The sequence below is a fragment of the Physeter macrocephalus genome, chromosome 2 (genome assembly GCF_002837175.3).
Source record: "Physeter macrocephalus isolate SW-GA chromosome 2, ASM283717v5, whole genome shotgun sequence".
NCBI classification, from domain to species: Eukaryota; Metazoa; Chordata; class Mammalia; order Artiodactyla; family Physeteridae; genus Physeter; species Physeter macrocephalus.
This window is the reverse complement of record NC_041215.1, coordinates 106,654,280-106,675,295: the sequence shown is the minus strand read 5'-3', so window position 1 is coordinate 106,675,295 and position 21,016 is coordinate 106,654,280. Positions and strand designations below refer to the sequence as shown.

Below are 21,016 nucleotides of genomic sequence, written 5' to 3'. Positions count from 1 at the left end.
TATCATTGGTCGGAAGGCAGGGAAGGGGCGGGATGGTCTGAAGCCGCGCCCCTGCATACCTGCGCAGTCGCAGTCAACGCGGCTCTTGAAGACCCGGCGGCGGTGCGCGGCGGCGCCCGGCGGAGCGCTCCAGTCTTGCCCGAGGTTGACGCGTAGGAGGGCCGACGTGCTTACGTCTACCCATCGCCGCTGCTGCGGACTAGCGGACAGCGTTCGGCTGATGGCGTCATTTCCGCGAGTCATCTGAGGGTAGGGAACCGTAGCGTGATAACTAATGGGGATTTCATTTTGATTTTTCTGTAAAAAGGAGATTGGTCGTGGGAGTGTATAGTGAGAACAGACAGCTGCTCCCACACCCCTGCAAAAATCCTTTCCCTTAATCGTGTTTGTGCCTCATACTTTCGCTGTCGCCGGGTGTCAAGTGCAAAGGGTTTATTTTACCACTAAAGGCTTCAAAAGGGTCTAGCTCTTACAAGAAAAGAAACAAAAGTAAAACGGCAGCATTTACTAGCTATAGGCAACTTTGGGGGGGGGATGTTTAAGGAGAGGGGAAGACTCTTGAGATTAGTACACCTAAACATTTTAAAAACCTTTTATTGTGAAAAATAAGTATAGACAAAAGTAAACTAGTATAATGAAGTCCTATATACCGTCGTTAATGTCCCATCTTGTTTCATCAATACCAGCAGCTGACAAACTGTAAAGAGTCAGAGTAAATATTTTAGGTTTTGCAGACCATCCTGCTTGCAACTTAACAAAAATCAAAATAAGAATATTTTATGATGTGCGAAAACTAGATGAAATTCAAGTTCCAGTGTTGTAAAGTTTGTTGGAACCCAGCCATGCCCATTCCTTCACTATTAATAGCTGCTTTCATCCCAAGGTGGCAGAGTTGACACTAATTTAAAGTAGTTGTTTGCAAATTAGGCCTTTTGAAGATCTCTTCTTGGTTCTTTAGCAGGCTTGTTAAACTTAATATGTGAAAACTTCGGGGAAGGGAGGGGGAGAAATTACTCTTGCTGCAGCGTCCTCCATTTTAGTAATTAGCAGCTCCATCTCCTAGCTGCTCAGTCTCAAGAATCTAGGAAGTATCCTTGCCATCTTTCTATTATACCTCACATTCAATCTAATCCTTTCACCTATATCTTCAAAATATATCTGGGCTCTAACCATTTTTCTACACCACCACCGCCACCACTACCACCCTGATGTGAGCTACCACTAAATCTTTTCTGGATTATTGCAGTAGCCTTCCAATGTGTCTCCCTGCCTCTGCCTATGCACTTTCCCCACCTATGGATTCTTCTCAACATAGCAACGAGAGTGATCTTTTAACGTAGAAATAAGATGTCACTCCTTTGCTAAAAACCCTCCATTGGTTTCGCATCCCACTTAAAAGGGCCAGCAAGGACCTGTGTTTTCCTCCCACACTTCCCTCTCTAACTTCTCCAACTACAGTATTATTCTGGCCTTCCGTTGTATCATCCAGACACATGGCTTCCTTGCTGCTCCTCACATTCACAAAGCACACTCCAGTCTCAGGGATTTTACATGAGCTGTCCCTCTACCTAGAGTGCTCTTTCCCCAAATGTCCACACACAATCTTCAAGTCTCTGCTCAAGAATCACCTTGTCCGTTGCTATAGTCTGAATGTTTGTGTCTTCCCGAAATTCGTATGTCGACATCCTACCCACCAAGGTGATACGTAGTATTAGGAGGTGGGGCCTTTGGGAAGTACTTAGGTCATGAGGGAGGAGCACTCATGAATGGGATTAGTGCTCTCATAAAACAGATTTCACAGAGCTGCCTAACCCTTTATGCCATGTGAGGATACAGGAGAAGTCTGGGACCTGGAAGAGGGCATTCACCCAACCATGCTAGCACCCTAATCTTGGACTTCCAGCCTCCAGAACTATGAGAAAGAAATTTCTGATTATAAACTACCCAGTCTGTGGTATTATTATAGCAGCCCAGGCAGACAAAGACATCTGTGAAGCATTCCCTGACATTTCTTTAGAAAGTAGCATCCCCTTTTCTCCCTTAATCTGTTTTTCACTATAGTATTTATCAGATGACATATAATTTATTGGTTTATTGTGAGCTTCCCTCTGGTAAAATTAAGCACCATGAAAACAGGGACTTTGCTCTCAGGTCTTTGTATAGTGTCTTATACACAGTAGGAGCTCAATAAACATTTGCATACTGTATAATGAAATAAATTGCCTATTTCACTACATGTCTCTGTACTTATTCCACCTCCAGTTTTCCTCCCACTAAAAACTGTTAGTTTACAGCATGTTGGATTCATCATAAGAATAGCACTATAAAACATAAATTTAATCAAGTTATAAATTATACCGAAAATAATAAACGCGTTGTTCACAAACAAAGGTGATAATATTGTTGTACATGTTGCTTCTCAAACTTTCAAGTGCATACAAATCACCTGGGGTTCTTGGTAAAATGCTGATTTTGATTGAGTAGGTCTGGGATTCAGTGGGTCAGCGGTCTGCCAAACTCCCAAGTGGCACCAATGCTGCTGATCCACAGACAACACTTCTGAGCATTAAAGTTCCCACAGTTAACAGAAGATGTATTTTGCTTTGTTTTGGAGTAGTACTGATAGGTTTGCATCCATCTACTCTCATCTTCTTCACCTGCCCCTTGTGACTAGTGACACAGATATCGAAGAGATATAGTATGTGACACAAAACCAAGCCAATTGCTACATGTAGGTATTGAATCCTCAAGCATGACATTATTGCTGTTAGAGCCAGGAAGAGATAAATACATCATCTGGGATGACTCATGGCTGTTCCTACTGGGATACAAAGGATGGTAGTATTTTGTTTTAGGGTCTGCATCATAGGGACAGGCCTCAGCTTTGCCACCAGTAAGGAGAATCCAGGGCACTGACTTCCCCTGGTTAATTCACAAAGGACTAATATATGTAACCTGTGTGGCAGTTCCCTCCTTTCTGTCCTATAGGTCTCTAGCTATGAACTGAAGAAGAGAAAGTCAAGGAACATATTGTCTCTGTGGAATCTGCTGGTTGATTCTCTTTTCCATCTAATAATTTCAATAATGGGATAGGTTGGTACCCATCAAACTTCTGTGAACGAGGATTATCCAAGTCTAATTTCTCCTTTCCCTTTTCCCGCAGGCAAAATACACACTGAATTGCAGTGGAGGATTAAGCAGTTCTTTTGCTGAAGGTTTCAAGTCTCCCAAAGATAGAGTCAGGGGGAGATCAGGAGTTATGTCTTTTTTTAGTTAATTCCTTTCCTTATACCACATAGAAGGAAACAAGCAGTTACTCTCTGCATAGACTTAAATAAGATGTGTCTCCTGGGCAATCCCCAGTTCCTTTAGCTCTCTCTTGGTTTTCTATGCACCCTATCTTTAAGCTGTTCCTCTCCAATGTCCCCATTATCCTCACACTATAAGTGTGGGACCCAGGCCCCTCTTGAGTCTGTTAAATTCTGCTGCATATAGATGCCAACAGTCTTCCTCTGCTGAGGCTTCTGAGGGCTCCCAGGAGTGGGGAAAAGCTTTTTAGTCAGTGGGTCCTTCAACACTAGGTGTCCCTCCTCCAGTGTCTTTCTAGCTACCTTTCTCCTAACAAACCTCAGGTGAATACATTTTCTTAATAAGACTGTTAGTCAGCAGCCTTCTTAAATAATATGGCCTTGTTATCTAAAATCATGTTTCTGACCAGCTTTTCATGGTAAAAGGCATACTCAAGAACTGAAATAGCCCTGCCTAAATCCACCAGATGGTTCTGTGCTCAAATAGTTTTGAATCTGATGGCAGAGTTAGGACTTTCAGTTCCCCTCACCAGATATAGCCTTGGAATGTTACTAAATTAATTAACAATGAAAATTACATCTGCCAAGATAACTGGAATATTCATGTCTCTCAGGGCATTATTTTGCCATAGAAAGAATACATAAGGGGTAAAGTATAATCTCAGGATTGCTTTTTTTATCTTGATTCAGAGCAAGTTAAATTAATTTAATTAACTGGATGGGTAGTGACATCTTGTATAATAACCTGCATGCAATCATTCCCACGATGGTAATCTGCCAACTGAAGCAGATACTTAATTGTGCTAGAGAGAACAAAGTTTTCCCTTGGACAGGGTTGGAGGCACATGAACAAATTTTTGCTTTTCAACCTCCCCTTTCATTAATTCTGTCCTGTCCATTTCCCTTCAATCCATACCTTTTCAGTTAGCATGGCTAGAGGCTTATCGAGTTTATTGATCTTTTCCAAAAAACTAGCTTTTGGTTTTGTTGATTTTCAATATTGAAATATTGAATATTCAATATTCTTGCTCTTCTTTTTCTAGTTTCCTAAGGTGGAAGTTTAGATGATTGATTTTAGATCTTCCTTCTTTTCCAATATACGCATTCAATGCTGTAAATTTCCCTCTAAGCACTCCATTCGCTGCATCTCACAAGTTTCAACAAGTTGTATTTTCATTTTCATTTAGTTCAAAGTGTTTTACCTTCTCATGAGATTACCTCTTTGACCATGAGTTATTTAGAAGTGTGTTGTTTAGTCTCCAAATATTTCGGGATTTTTTCAAGCTATCTTTCTGTTACTGATTTCTAGTTTAATTCCACTGTGGTCTGAGAGCAGACACTGTATAATTTCTAGTCTTCTAAATTTGTTAAGGTGTGTTTTAGAGCCGAGAATGTGGTCTATCTTGGTGAATGGTCCATGTGAGCTTGAGAATGTGTATTCTGCTATTGTTGGATGAAGAAACATGGATGTCAACTATATCCAGTATGATTGATGGTGCTGTTGACTTCAACTATGTCTTTACGCCTGCCCTGGATCTATTTCTGATATAATTGGAGTCTCCAACTATAATAATGGATTCATCTATTTCTCCTTGCAGTTCTCTATCAGTTTTTCTTCAGGTACTTTGATGCTCCCTTAGTAAGTGCATACACATTAAGAATTGTTATGTCTTCTTGGAAAACTGACCCCTTTATCATTATGTAATGCCCCACTTTATCCTTGATAATTTTCCTTGCTCTGATGTCCACTCTGTCTGAAATTAATATAGCTATTCCTGCTTTCTTTTTATTAGTGTTAGCATGTTTTATCTTTCTCCATCCATTTACTGTTAATCTATATGTGTCTTTAAAGTGGGTTTCTTGTAGACTACATATAGCTGGGCCTTGTTTCTTGACCTGCTCAACAATCTCTGCCGTTTATATAGTGTATTTAGAGCATTAATGTTTAAAATGATTATTGATATAGTTGGATTAATATTTACTACATTTGTTATTGTTTTCTATTCATTGCCCTTGTTCTTTGTTCTAATTTTTTCTTCCGTTTATGGTTTTAAGGGAGCATTTATAATTCCGTTTCCTCTCCTTTCTCAGCATGGGTTGTACTTCTTTTTTTACTTTTTTTTGTGGTTGCCCTAGAGTTTGCAAAATAATTTTACGACTAATCAAAGTCCACTTTCAAAAAACCCTATACTTCTTCAAAGGCAGTGCAAGAACTTTATAATAACAAAATATTCTTAATTCCTCCCTCTTGTCCCTGTACCATTATTCTCAGTCATTTCACTATACGTAAGTAAACATATGCATATACACACATAAGCATACATAATTGAACATATTGTTGCTATTATTATTTTGAACAATCGTCTGTTAGATCAATTAAGAAAAATAAACATTTTTATTTTACTTTCACTTATTCTTTCTCTGATGTTTCCTTTCTTTATGTAGATCCAAGTATCTGATCTATATTGTTTTCCTTCTCTCTGAAGAACATTTCTTGCAAGGCAGATCTACTGGCAACAATTTCCCTCAATTTTTGTTTGTCTAAGAAAGTCTTTATTTCCTCTTCACTTCTGAAGAATAATTTCATGGGGTACAGAATTCCAGGTTCGTGTTTTTTCTCTCAACACTTTATTTATTTTTCTTTTTTATTTTAGGCTGCGTTGGGTCTTCATTGCTGCACATGGTCTTTCTCTAGTTGTGGCAAGCGAGGGCTACTCTTCGTTTTGTTGTGCGGGCTTCTCATTGTGGTGGCTTCTCTTGTTGCAGAGCACGGGCTCTAGGCGCATGGTCTTCAGTAGTTGTGGCTTGCAGGCTCTAGAGCACAGGCTCAGTGGTTGTGGGTTGCAAGCTTAGTTGCTCCTTGGCATATGGGATCTTCTGGGACTGGGACTCAAACCTGTGTCCCCTGCATTGGCAGGCGGATTCTTAACCACTGCACCGCCAGGGAAGTCCCCTCTCTCAACACTTTAAATATTTCACTCCATTCTACTTGCTTGAATGGTTTCTGAAGAGAAGTCAGATTTAATTTTTTATCTTTGTTCCTCTATAGGAAAGGTTTTTTCCCCTCTGACTTCTTTCAATATTTTTCTTTATCTTTGATTTTCTAATTTTGAATATGATATGCCCAGGTGTAGCTTTTTTTTTTTTTTTTTTTTTTTTGCATTTATCTTGCTTGGTGTTCTTTGAGATTCCTGAATCTGTGCCTTGGTGTCTGTCATTACTTTGGGGAAATTCTCAGTATTTATTGCTTCAACTATTACTTCTGTTCCTTTCATTTCTTTCTGGTATTCCCATTACACACATATTATATCTTTTGTAGTTGTCCCACAGTTCTTGGATATTCTGTTCTGTTTTTGTTTTTTTTCAGTCTTTTCTTCTTTTTGTTTTTCCATTTTGGAAGTTTTTACTGACATATCTCAAGCTCAAAGATTCTCTTCTCAGCTGTGTTCAGTCTAATAATGAGTTCATCAAAGGCTTCTTCATTTGTTGCAGTGTTTTTGATCTGTAGCATTTCTTTTTTATTCTTTCTTAGAATTTCCATCTCTGTTTACATTGCCCATCTCTTCTTGCATGCTGTCTACTTTATTTACTAAAGCTGTTAGCATATTAATCATAATTGTTTTAAATTTTCTGTATAATTCTCAACATCCCTGCCATATATACGTCTGGTTCGGATGCTTGCTCTGTCTCTTCAAATTGTGTTTTTTGCATTTTAGTATGCTCTGTAATTTCTGATAGCCAGACATGATATACTGGACAAAGGAACTGCAATTAAAGAAACCTTTAGTAATATGGCAGTGATGTGTTAGGGGAGGGGAAGCTTTCTATAGTCCTGGGATTAGGTCTCAGTCTTTTTAATGAGTCTATGCCTCTGACCTGTGTACTTCACAAATGCTTCTCAGTTTTTTCCCTGCTTAGGTGGGACAGGATGGCTACAGCGTATTGCAGTTGGGTATCTCCCTTCCCCCAAATCAGCTAGGCTCTGATAAAACCCCAATAGTTTCAGCTCTGGTAAAATAGTTTCTCTTGGTGGCAGACTTGTTAAAAAGAACAGAATGCTCTGCTTATTCGAAAATGGTTCTTTTTCCCCTCCCTCTGTCAGAAACATGAGGGGATTCTTCTCCAATATTTACTATGAGACCCTGATTGACCTCCTCGCAATAAAACTCAAAAAGTTGGGGGAAACTTCTCCCTCGCTGGGACCTCCTGGAGTGTTTTTGTTTGTTTGTTTTGCGGTACGCGGGCCTCTCACTGTTGTGGCTTCTCCCGTTGCGGAGCACAGGCTCCGGACGCGCAGGCTCAGCGGCCATGGCTCACGGGCCCAGCCGCTCCGCGGCATGCGGGATTCTCCTATACCGGGGCACGAAACCATGTCCTCCTCATTGGCAGGCAGGCGCTCAACCACTGCGCTACCAAGGAAGCCTCTGCCTAGAGTTTTTAACTCTCAGACTTGTTCACTCTACTCTGAGCCTCCAGTGTTTTGTCAATTACAGGTAAGTTTCTCCTACCCCAGTATGGATTCCTATGGAGGATTCTGCTCAGGGTTTCAGTTCTGGTAAGGTTTGGTTCTCTGTATTCACCTGTCTGTCGCTGCAGTTTTGCGGGTAGTGGTTTGCCCTGTGACCTCACATCTCTGATGGAGCTAAGAAGAATTGTTGACTTTTCAGCTTGTTCACCTCTTTATTTGTTAGGACGGAGTGATAACTTTTAAGATCCTTACATGCTGAACCCAAAACTAGAAGTCTTATTCATACCTTTTCAGAAGGTACCACACAGTTGTCTAAACTACAGTCAGACATGCTAATGCAAACACTCTGATTCTGATCACACTGACTCGAATATGGGTGTTTCTAAAATTTTTTACCCATTTACAGATTCTTTTATTAAAGTTAATTACCTTATGTATTCTCCTTTAGAATCACAGAACTAGAAAACTGGAAGTTACCACAGAGATCATGTAATTCAGTATCTTCATTTTAAATATTAAAAAATCAAGGCCTGAATCTGAATCAAACCGAGCCTCTAGACCAGCACTGTCCAATAGAAATTTCCGCCATGATGGAAATGTTCCACATCTGTGCTGTTTAGTACAGTAGCCACTAGCCTTATGCAACCATTGAATAATAGAAATGTGACTTGTGCAACTGAGAAATGAATTTTTAGTTTTATTTATTTTTAACTTAGACACAAGTAGCTAATGGCTACTGTATTGGACAGTGCAGCTCTAGAGCTAATTTGCATTGTAGGAAACACAGAGGATAGAGAAATAAGTTAAATGACAATTTATTAAAAATAAATGGAGGGACTTTCCTGGTGGCGCAGTGGTTAAGAATCTGCTTGCCAGTGCAGGGGACATGAGTTCGACGCCATGAGTTCATCCGGGAAGATCCCATGTGCTGCAGAGCAACTAAGCCCGTGCGCCACAACTACTGAACCCATGCGCCACAACTACTGAAGCCTGCGCGCCTACAGCCCATGCTCAGCAACAAGAGAAGCCACCGCAATGAGAAGACCGCACAACACAACGTAGAGTAGCCCCCGCTCGCTGCAACTAGAGAAAGCCTGCATGCAGCAACAAAGACCCAACATGGCCAAAAACAAATAAAATAAATAAATTTTTTAAAAACTTATAAAAAATAAATTGATGTCTAGAGGAGTTGACCAGCCCTGTAGCATACTGCTTATGGTTGACAGAACTAGAACTAAAACCCAGAACTCCTTAATTCTAGGCTTTTTTGACTATATTGTGCCACCTTTCAGAGTCCAAAGGTTGATGAATTTTGAGCAAGTTTTCTCAACCTCAGCACTATTGACATTTTGTACTAGATACTTTTTTGTTCTGGGGAGCTTTATTGTGCATTGTAGAATGCTTAGGAGCATCTGGCATCCACCCAATAAATGCCAGTACTGTCTTCCAGTTGTGACAACCAAAAAGGTCTCCAGACAACGCCAAATATCCTGGGGACAAAAACTGGGGGCAAAACCATCCCCAGTTGAGAACCTCTGGTTCCCAGGATTTCCTAGGTACATAAGGTGTCCTTTAGGACCCCCAAAAGATGCAAGGTAGGTCCAACTTAATAGTACAATGAGAACTTCAAGAATGTGATCTAGTTTTAAAACTACAAATTAGGGAATTCCCTGGCAGTCCAGTGGTTAGGACTCGGTGCTTTCACTGTCAGGGCCTGGGTTCAATCCCTGGTCAGGGAACTAAGATACCACAAGCTGTGTGGCACAGCCAAAAAAACCACCAAAAAACCAAAAAACAAAACAAACAAAAAAAACTGTAAATTAACTCAAGACAGGGCTGCCTATTGGTGGCTTTCACCAGAATTAAGACCAAAAATCAAGGAACGCATAATAATTGTTTGTTGAGCACCTATTATGCATACAGTACTATGTGCTTTACATCTTTTATCTCTAATTCTCAAACTAACGTTGCAAGGCAAATAGAATTCTCTTCATTTTACAGATTAGATAACTGTGGTTCAGAAAGTTTAAGGAACTGGCACAAGGTCACACAGGTAGCTAGCAAAAAACAGAGGCAAAATTCATACCAATTAGCAATATCTGATTTTAACACCCATGTACTTTCTACTTGGATACCCATCTCTCTAACAACATTTTGGTACTCAGGACTGCAGATCTGAAGCATAAGATAAAGAAAGGGGGAAAGAAAAGAATAAGGGGAATTCTTACTGAAGTAAAGGTACATTTAATGGGGAGAGTTGCAGGGAGATACTGCCAAATAATTACTACGATTAAAGCAGGCTTCTAGTAGAGAGTGGTACCTGAGCAAGGCTGTGAAGGAATGTTAGAATTTGGGTGTCCCGAAGAAGAGGAGGAGAATTCTGAAAAAAGAATGCCTTAGGTAAAAGCTTGACTCTTGTGGGCTTCCCTGGTGGTGCAGTGGTTAAGAATCCACCTGCCAATGCAGGGGACACAGGTTCGAGCCCTGGTCGGGGAAGATCCCAATGCTGCAGAGCAACTAAGCCCGTGCGCCACAACTACTGAGCCTGCGCTCTAGAGCCCACAAGCCACAACTACTGAGCCCACGTGCCATAACTACTGAAGCCCACATGCCTAGAGCCTGTGCTCTGCAACAAGAAAAGACACTGCAATGAGAAGCCCGTGCACCACAACAAAGAGTAGCTCCTGCTTGTCTCAACTAGAGAAAGCCCGCACACAGCAACGAAGACCCAGTGCAGCCAAAAATAAATAAATAAAAATAAATAAATAAATTTATTTTTTAAAAAAAGCTTGACTCCTGAGGAAATTCTCCCCCAAATTTTGAGGAAACCATGAGCAGTCTAACTCGGGTGGAAGAAGGAAGGAGATGAGGCTGGGAAGATATAGGTTGTAACTAGCTCACAAGGGGTCCTGAATGCTGGCTCAGATCTGGTGTAGAATGGGAAATATTATTTAATGGTTGAGTTGCAGTTTGAGATGATGAAAAAGTTCTGGGGATGGAGAGTGGTGATGATTGCACAACAGTGTGAATGTACTGAATGGCAATAAACTGTACACTTAAGAATGGGTTAAAATGGTAATTTTTACCTTACATATAGTTCATCATGAGAGGGAGAGGGAGGGGGAGAGAGAGATCGAGAGAGAGAGAGAAGCAACTTATTCTACTTGACTAGATTATGATAAAAAGGCAAGAAATTCTAAAAGCCAAATTATAGACATTTTATTTAATATTTTATATATAATACACTTTATTTCTCATCAGGCAGTTGTAATAGCTATTAAAAATAATAGAGGCTATGGAAGCAATTCCAAATTTCAGATACCTGAGTGACCAGGTGAGTCAGTATATGCATAATGAAAACAGCAACTTCCTTTCCCTTTTAGGTTCTTGATCCACCCTTTACAGCTTTTTCTTTAAAGTGATGTCTTGGTAACTGTCAACCCTGCCCACTTCCTAGACTGTCTCTCCATTCCTGTTCTTTACCTGTGTAAGTTAATGGGAGAATTAAGCTAATGCAACACAGATACCACAAAATACAGTGGATTAAATAAGACAGGAATTGTAAATCTTTCTCTTATAGCAATCTAAAAGTAGGTAAGCTGTCCAGTGGAAGGGCAACTCCATTCCACAATGAGATTAAATGATCCAGTTCTCCCCTTCTCATTGCTCTTCCAACCCCTAGAATGTTGTCCTTGTCAACCAGCTCACAGGAAGGGAGGAAAAGTGGAAATGAAGGGCCATTTCCTTTTGTGCAAGTGACATGGAAGTTGCATGTCACTTCTCATATTCTATGGGCAGGACTTTAGTCAACGGCTACATCCAACTAGAAAGGATAGAGGAAAATATTATTTCTTACTAGGAATCCATGTGCCTAGCTAATACTATGGAAAAATGGATTTGGGGTAGACAACTTGCAGTCTGCCACTACCCTACTCCTGCCATCATCTGGATGACTAAACTTGGTTTGTTTGATTGTCTTTTAATATCAATATCTCCAGAGATGAAAAACTATTAAGTTGCACTTGTCACAACATTCTTCTAAAAGGTCTTAGAAGGCCATAGTCTTATTCCATAATTCCTGTAAAACAAACCACCTCAAAACTTAGTGATAGGGGACCTCCCTGGTGGCGCAGTGGTTAAGAATCCGCTTGCCAACGCAGGGGACACAGGTTCCATCCCTGGTCCAGGAAGATCCCACATGACGCAGAGCAACTAAGCCCATGTGCCACAACTACTGAGCCTGTGCACCTAAAGCCTGTGCTCCACAACAAGAGAAGCCACCGCCAGGAGAAACCTGCGCACCAAAACAAAGAGTAGCCCCCACTCTCCGCAACTAGGGAAAGCCCACGTACAGCAATGAAGACCCAACGCAGCCAAAAATAAATAAATAAATTTAAAAAAAAACAAACTTAGTGATATAAAACAACCATTTTATTGAACTCACAGATTCTATGGACCAGGAATTTGGGCAGAGGAAAGAAGCCTGTCTCTGCTCCACAATGTCTAGGGCCTCAGCTGGAAAACTCAGAGGCTAGGAGTGACTTAATGGCTGAGGGCTGAAATAATCTAGAGACATCTTCATTTATATGTCTAATGGTTGATGTTGACTGTTGTTTGGGACTTCAGCTGAATTGTCAAAGTAACACCAGTCAAAACATAACACCACACAGTCAAACTGCGTGGGTTCATTTAGGCTTCCTCACAGTGATTTCCTAAAGAAGAAACAAAAAGCACTACCCACAAGGGAAAAATATGATAACTTTAACTACATTAAGATTAAGAAAGCTTGTTCCTCAAAAGCACCATAGAGAGAGTAAAAAGATGTCGTGGAATGGAAAAATGTATTTGCAATACATATTTTATTTGGAATATACATTACATTATTCGGAATAGATGAAGAGTCCTAACAAATAAGTAATACAGACTATCCAAAAATTTTTATTTTTAAAAATTTATTTATTTTTTGATAGTTTAGTAAAAGAAGAATACACTGTGACCAATAAGGACTATTTAGGAATACAAGGATGGCTTAAAATCACGAAATCAATTAACCTATTAGTAGGTTAAGGAGGAAAAAAACACAAAGATTCTCTGATGTTGAAAAGTTTTCAATTAAAATCTACATACATTCCTGATTTTTTAAGGTTAAGCTGTTGAAAAAGTTTCCATAGAACTAGAAAGTAATCCCTTTCCATCATCAAGAACAGCTATCACAAACACACAGCCCACACCCTACCTTAACTGAAAAAGGAAAGGCATTCTCGTTAATATAATGAACAAGACAAGAATGCAAGCAATTGCTACTATTTTAGACTGTTATGGAGGTTCTAGCCAGGTATGATTTTCTTTTTTATTAAATTTATTTATTTTATTTTTGGCTGTGCTGGGTCTTCGTTGCTGTGTGCGGGCTTTCTCTAGTTGCGGCGAGCAGGGGCTATTCTTCGTTGCGGTGCGCAGGCTTCTCATTGTGGTGGCTTCTCTTGCTGCGGGGCACGGGCTCTAGGTGCATGGGCTTCAGTACCTGTGGCACACAGCCTTCAGTAGTTGTGGCTTCCAGGTTCTAGGGCGCAGGCTCAGTAGTTGTGTCGCATGGGCTTAGTTGCTCCACAGCATGTGGGAGCTTCCTGGACCAGGGCTCGAACCCGTGTCCCCTGCACTGGCAGGCATATTCTTAACCACTGCACCACCAGGGAAGTCCCAGGTATGATTTTCTATCTGGAAAATCCAGGAAAATCATCCAAAAATGTGTCATCTGCTGTGGCTCGGCTAAATTGGATTTGTGTCCCTGGGAAGAGAGAATGTTTTGGCTTTGCTGAAACTGTTCAGTTTTCAAATATATTCAGGAGTCCCTGCCTCCGCGGGAGAGAAGAAGCTCACAGCTTGGCAGCTGTCAGCCACTGGCCTAAAACTTTGTAAATGGGCAAAATATTTGAATTGGTCATTCACGGGAAGGGAAATACAAATGGCTAACAAATATTGAAAAGATACTCAAAACCATTTGCAATTAAGGAAATGCAAATTAAATCCACAATTTTAAAAAAACCATATACTTATCACTTCACAAAAATAATAAAGTCTAACTATCAAAAGTACTGTTGAAGATATGAAACAACTGGTATTATCACACACTCTTAGTGAGAGTATATTTTGGTACAATCAGTTTGGAAATCAGTTTGGCACTATCTGGTAAAAATAAAAATATGAATATTCAATGACCCAACAGCTACTTTGTATATAGGCTTGAGAAACTGTGCACGTGTACCAGAAGGTATATACGACCTGTACCATTTGAATATGAATTTATGTATTTCACCAATTTACAAAACTAAGGGAGAAAAATCATATAATCATCTCAGTATATGCAATATGTGACAAAATTCAACATCCATTTATAATGTAAACTCTTGGCATACTAGAGAAGATCTGAAATCTAAAGAGCTCCAAATGTGTATGAACTACAGAATGTAATCTTCCTTTCCAATCAAATATCCTCTAAACTATTTGGTATATAAAAGTCTAAGATAATAGCTCAGGGACAAGGTTCCTTAAAGACTGTCCTTCTATTTACTACATCTTTATAACATCTTTTAAATATATATATATATTTATTTATTTGGCTGTGCTGTGTCTTAGTTGCAGCATGTGGGCTCTTAGTTGCGGCATGCATGTGGGATCTAGTTCCCTGACCAGGGGTAGAACCCAGGCCCCCTGCATTGGGAGCATGGAGTCTTAACCACTGAACCACCAGGGGAGTCCCTATAACATCTTTTTAATGAAATATTTTGTTGCCAGGGATTTCAAAGATCAAGGTGGGTTGGAAAATAAAATTAAAATGTTAATACTACTCTGGAAAAAAATTAGTTCCCACATTAATATATTAATGCATATCCTACAGTCCCTTATCTGAAGGATCACCATTTAATTTATAGACGGTAAGTCTCTAGATTGGCAGGAAGCTTACTCTTTCTTATGGTGAATTTTGATAGTTCATGAATTGTTTAATTTGGGGTTAAATCTGGCTATAACACAGACTGGAGTAAAAAAATCTTAGGTTTAGAGCTTCAGTTCTTGGCTTCCTCGCTGTAAGGTATTTAATCTCTGAGTTTACTTCTCTTCCATAAAACTGGGATAGTAATACCCAGGCCAGGGCTTCCCTGGTGGTGCAGTGGTTAAGAATCCGCCTGCCAATGCAGGGAACACGGGTTCGAGCCCTGGTCTGGGAAGATCCCACATGCCACGGTGCAACTAAGCCTGTGCGCCACCACTACTGAGCCTGTGCTCTAGAGCACGCAAGCCACAACTACTGAGCCCATGCACCACAACTACTGAAGCCTGCATGCCACAACTACTGAAGTCCACGTTCCAAGAGCCCGTGCTCCACAACAAGAGAAACCACCGCAATGAGAAGCCCATGCACCGCAACGAAGACCCAACACAGCCAAAAATAAAAATAAATAAGATAAATAAATTAAAAATAATAATAATACCCAGGCCAGTTGTGAGAATTAACTGATAAAAAGACAGCATCTGGCATTCAATAAATGCTAATTATTATCATATTTTGGAACTAAGTTAAGTAAACATGTTAAATGAACAACACCTTTATTTTCCACCATTGTTGATAGTCCAAATGCTGCATAACTTGGGGAAGGGCAGGGCAGACAAATTAAATAGAAAGTGCATGCTGCTAGGTAGCAAGGCATTATATAATTCTTCCTTTTAAATGACTTTTCAAAACACTAAAGGTTGTACTGTAAGCTCCATGTACATTATTAGAAAATCAAATTATTAAACATATTGTCTTTCACTGTGCATTTGATTTTATAACTATGTACAAAGTCCAGACAATTCTTCATAAGTAAACATAATTCCTCTTTCATAACAAGTGATTCAGTTCATTTCTGCTCATTTTCTGTTTAAAATAAATGCTTTCAGTCCTGAATTGTGAGCAGAATTATTGCAAAGCTAGGAAAAGTAAGGAAATTTAAGAATCCCAAGATTTAATGGTTGTGGCTTATCTAATCTCTCAAATTTTAAAATTACTCAGCTAAGTATCAGACTACTTTCAAATGATCATGTCTACTATGTAATTTCAGCTCAAAATGATTTCACAAGTAATACAAAAAATGTCACATTCCCTACAATTTGGTGTCCTCAGCTATAAAATAGAAAAATAATACTTAGACTTGGTTCTATCACAGAAATTTTGTGAAGTTAAGCAACATGTGAAAAACATTTAGAAATAAAGTGAATAATAAATCCTACCTATCTTGGAACTTCCCTGCCGGCACAGTGGTTAAGAATCCGCCTGCCAATGCAGGGGACATGGGCGCGAGCCCTGATCTGGGAAGATCCCACATGCCGCGGAGCAACTAAGCCCGTGCACCACAACTACTGAGCCTGTGCTCTAGAGCCCGCGTGCCACAACAAGAGAAGCCACCACAATGAGAAGCCCGTGCACAGCAACAAAGAGTAGCCCCACTCGCTGCAACTAGAGAAAGCCCACGTGCAGCAACAAAGATGGAATGCAACTAAAAGTAAATAAATAAAAATTTATTTAAAAATCCTATCTCGTGAGGGAAATATGAAGATCAGTTGAGATATTGTATATATAATGGGTTTTTCTACAGACTATACAACACTTTGCAAGGTATTACTTTGTTGTTATCATCATTACTACTACTACTGTACTACTACTATAAGGCATTAATCAAATATAACACTGTCTAAAGGTAAGATTAATGTAGAAAATCAGAGTCTAGAGCAAATTTTTATACTGCATAGAAGAGTAGTAGGAGTAGTCAATTTTTATAATGTATGCAGTGTTACATTTAGTAGTAAATACTTTTAGAGGTAAATGTATTACTAAGTAAATACAGTGAATGCTGATGTTTCACAAAATAGTGTCTTATTCGTTTGCTTTGTATCTATGAAAACTTAACTGCCTTATTCATCTGAATTATTTGCTCCTTCCTTTCAGTTTAATATTCTAGTGTTTTAAGTATACCATTGACCCTAGAACAATACAGGTTTGAACTGGGTAGGTCCACTTATACATACATTTTTTTTTCCCAATAAAAACTTCTGTAGCACTACACAATCTGCCAGTTGGTTGAATCCGCCCACGTGGGAAGTGCAGATATGTAGGGCCAACTTGTAAGTTATTCTCAGATTTTTGACCTATTAGGTTTGCCCCTAACCACCTCCACCCCCAAGTTCATCAAGGGACAACTATACATGTTTCGCAAAGTGCCCTAACACTGAAAAGTTGAGAAAAAAAGAAAGGAAACTTTCCCATTGAAATTTTTTTAGCAACTAGTTGACTTCCTCCTAAAATTCAATAGTCATCATTACCACCATTAAACAAAAGAATTCACACTACTCACCCTAAAGAACAATACATGGACTTGCCTATGTTAAGCCACTTGATCACGAATCAAATCTTCAATTTGGGACCTCTATTTAAAATCACTTCTTTCAGTCTTCTGTTTTAATGCACGGCATGTGTCACTGAATAGTCTTTTATTATATAGGTATCTCTGAATTTAAGCTGCTCTGGAAGATGGCTGATTATCTTTTTAATATGCCCCTTTAGACTTCCTAGCATGAATTTTCTATGTACCACAAAACTTATAAGTTGGACCATCATAAACATACCCCCTAAATTTAGCAAACATTTTTAGTCATTTTCGTATGATTCAACAACAGTACAGATCTTCCTTGACTTACAATGGGGTTATGTCCTGATAAAACCATCATAAATTGAAAATATTGTAAATCAAAAATACATCTGATACACCTAACCTACCAGACTTCACAGCTTAGCCAGCCTACCTTAAGCTGTGCTCAGAACAGTAACATTAGCCTTTAGTTGGACAAAATCATCTAACACAAAGCCTATTTTATAATAAAGTGTTAAATACCTCATGTAATGTATTGAATACTGTACTGGAAATGAAAAACAGATGGTTGTATGGGTACAGAATGTTTGTAAGCATGCCAGTTGTTTACCCTTGTGATTACATGGCTGATTGGGAGCTGAGGCTCACTGCCACTGCCCAGCATCAGAAGACAGTACCATACCACAAATCACCAGCCTGGGAAAAGATCAAAATTCAAAATTCAAAGTACAGTTCCTCCATATTAATTTAAATTGATCAACACAAGGGTAATTTATCTTGTGCTTGGGGATCCAGATTTATGCTTAATGTCATTTTCCAGTGTCATGACTAGATTTTCTTCTCTGTTCCACTTAATTTTCAATTTTCGTAACAGAACAAATAATTTTATAATCTTCTTTACCCACTAAGTCACTTGGTACTTACATGTGATTTCAATATAGGCTGTTTATTTAAGGGCCCCCCCTTTTTAAATTTATTGATTTTATTTTTGGCTGCATTGGGTCTTCATTGTTGCCCACAGGCTTTCTCTAGTTGTGGGGAGCGGGAGCTACTCTTTGTTGTGGTGTGCGGGCTTCTCATTGCGGTGGCTTCTCTTGTTGCAGAGCATGGGCTCCAGTAGTTGTGGCTCGCGGGCTCTAGAGTGCAGGCTCAGTAGCTGTGTCGCAAGGGCTTAGCTGCTCCGCGGCACGTGGGATCTTCCCAGACCAGGGCTCGAACCCATGTCCCCTGCATTGGCAGGCAGCTTCTTAACCACTGTGCCACCAGGAAAGCCCTAAGGGCCCCTTTTAAGGCTTTGTATTCAGAGGGACAATTCTGCCCTTTCCAGATGACCTGGGAAAAATTATTTAACCTCCTTGAACCTCCGTGTCTTCATCTAAAAAATGAGGATAACAATACCTTCCTCATAATATACCAAATTCCCCATTCCTTACAACCCACCCATTCCTTTCAAGGTGAATTTAAAAAATGAAAAATTAATTTCATTGTGTGGGAGAATTGGTTACTTGAAAAAAAAATTCCATTTAAACTTTACTTATCCTCTGCACCAAAATAATTTCAATACATGAAAAAAAAGACTTAAGGTACAAGAAATTTTAGATAAATATTTATCTGCTGTCTAGTTTTAGGAGAAGGACTGTCTAAGCATAGAAGTTATCAAATGAGAAGTCAAACTAGAAACACAGAAAAATAACTATTTATAGACAGATGTAATACATTTAATACATAAAATATGTTGTGTTTTATACAATAACCTTAGGGAAAAATGAGATAGACTTGGTAATGCTAAGATAATGGTAATCAAAATGGTAAGAAATCTGAGACCAAAATAAGCATCCACAGTAAAAAGCAAAGAATATATGGCACTACTGTATAATAAAGAATCTGACTCACCTTTGTCTCTGGTTCCTGGGAATCAATCTAAATTCTAGAATTTCACAAGAGGAGTGTCTTTGTTATCTGAGCCCTTCCAATCACACCAGAGTTTATGTAAATGAGGTAACGCACAGAGGTGGGCCCCTAGATAGCTTCTGGATCAGGGCTGGTCAAGCGGGAAAGACCAACCACATGATTAGAAGGTTGGGCTTTGAGCCATCTGATACAGGCCAACCTCCTGACCTCTGGGAAAGAGAGGAGGGCTGGAGAATGACTTCAATCACAGGCCAATGATGTAATCAATCGCTTCTATGTAATGAAACCCCAATAAATGCTCTGAAAACGAACCTCAGTGGTGCTTCTTGGTTGAATACATTGATGTGATGGGAGGGTGAAGTGCCCTGATTCCGTGGGGATAAGGCATGGAACTTCTGTATTCAAGACCCTCCCAAATCTTACCTTATATGTCTTTTATTTGGCTATTCCTGATTTGTATCCTTTCTGATAAAACGAATTGTAAGCACAGTGCTTTCTTGAGCTCTGAGTCGTTCTAGGAAATTATCAAACCTAAAGGGGTCATGGGATCCTCTCAGATTTGTAGGCAGCTGAAGTGCAGGTGACCTAAGGATCCCACTTTTGACTGGTGTCTTGTTGGGGACCATGCCCTTTAATTTGTGTGGTCTGTGCTAACTCTGGATGGTTAGTGCCAGAAGTGAATTGTAGTATACCAGTTGTTGTCAGAATAAACATCAGTAATGTAAAATGTATTAAGAGATGCATGAAAGAATGGTTATCAAATGATTAATGGTATTTATCTCCAAACTAATTTCAGGTGATCTTTATTGTTTTAAAACATCTTTCATGTCTTAATCAAATTTTTTATAATGATTATGTGTTATGTTTATAATGGGAAGGAGCTTTTTATGCTGTGAGGGGAAAAGTAAGCTCTGGAAGACATACTATTAGGTGAAGAAACTAAGATGCTGAACAGTAGGTATTATAAGATCCATATTCATGTATAATTATGTATATTTAAAGAATATGGAGATATGTACATATTAATAGAATGAGAATAGGAATAATGTACTATAAAATGCTGTTGACAGTGGTTATCTATAAGGAAAGGTGTCAGGAGGGAGTCATTTGCTATGCACATTTCTATATTGTTTGAATCTTTTACAACTAGAATATTTATGTGTTACTCAACTAGTAAAAAAAAAAAAAACAATTCCACAAAAATGTTTAAAAAAAGGCCAACAAAAATTGATTTTTTTAAGAAAGTAGATTGCAATATAAAAATGGTCTAGTGAAAAAAATTGATATTTCACACAAGAAATATTTGAAAAACACCTCACTAATAAAAAATGTTAATCTTAACAAAAGTGAAATATCATTTCAAATTAGAAAAGTCTTTAAATTATCATATTTAATTCTCATGAAGACATGATCAGATGTACAATCAAAAATTACTTTGAGACAGAGTAAAACAACATAAAATGTACAGGAAGAAACTTGATAATCTTATCAATAGTGTGAAAATGCTTATGTTCTTTAAACAGCATTTCCAAATCTAGGAAACTAAACCAGAAAACATAGTAGTCGGAGATACAAAAAATGATTTTTATACAGAAAACGTAGTAGAGATACAAAAATGATTTTTATACAAAAAATATTTGGCATTAAAAATACTGGAAATATCTAAATGTCCAAAAAATGTGGGGAATGAATATATAGATGTGAAAAACCTATATTATGCAATATTATACATCCATTAAAATGACAATTTTGAAGAACCTTTAAGGCAATAAAAAAATACAATGTAGTGTTCAGTTTTTAAAAAGCCGTATTTATAACTGCTTATGATCCAAATTATGTTTAAAGAAGATACATTCCTCAATTTGGGATATAATTATTTTTTCTTTTTCAAGGTTCCTCAATGAAAGCTTATTATTTTAATAATTTTT

General features: G+C 38.8%; 1 protein-coding gene and 1 long non-coding RNA gene across 12 annotated transcripts in view; one reads left to right on the top strand and one right to left on the bottom strand.

The window, feature by feature from the left end:
- Nucleotides 1–88: 88 nt before the first annotated feature.
- Nucleotides 89–21,016, top strand: part of LOC114484482 (uncharacterized) — a 31,672-nt gene continuing 10,744 nt past the window's right edge. The window contains exon 1 of the long non-coding RNA XR_003677431.2: nucleotides 89–249. This is a non-coding gene — a long non-coding RNA (uncharacterized lncRNA). The remainder of the gene's footprint in view (nucleotides 250–21,016) is intronic.
- CARF (calcium responsive transcription factor) overlaps nucleotides 12,819–21,016 on the bottom strand; it is an 84,556-nt gene continuing 76,358 nt past the window's right edge. For 4 of the 11 annotated variants that reach the window (XR_008619019.1, XR_008619021.1, XR_008619020.1 and 1 more), the window contains one exon: nucleotides 12,821–13,561. The gene's annotated coding sequence lies outside the window, so the exon portion shown is untranslated. Of the gene's footprint in view, nucleotides 13,562–21,016 lie in introns of all 11 variants that reach the window. The other 7 variants (XR_008619014.1, XR_008619018.1, XR_003677409.2 and 4 more) reach the window with 3 other exon arrangements.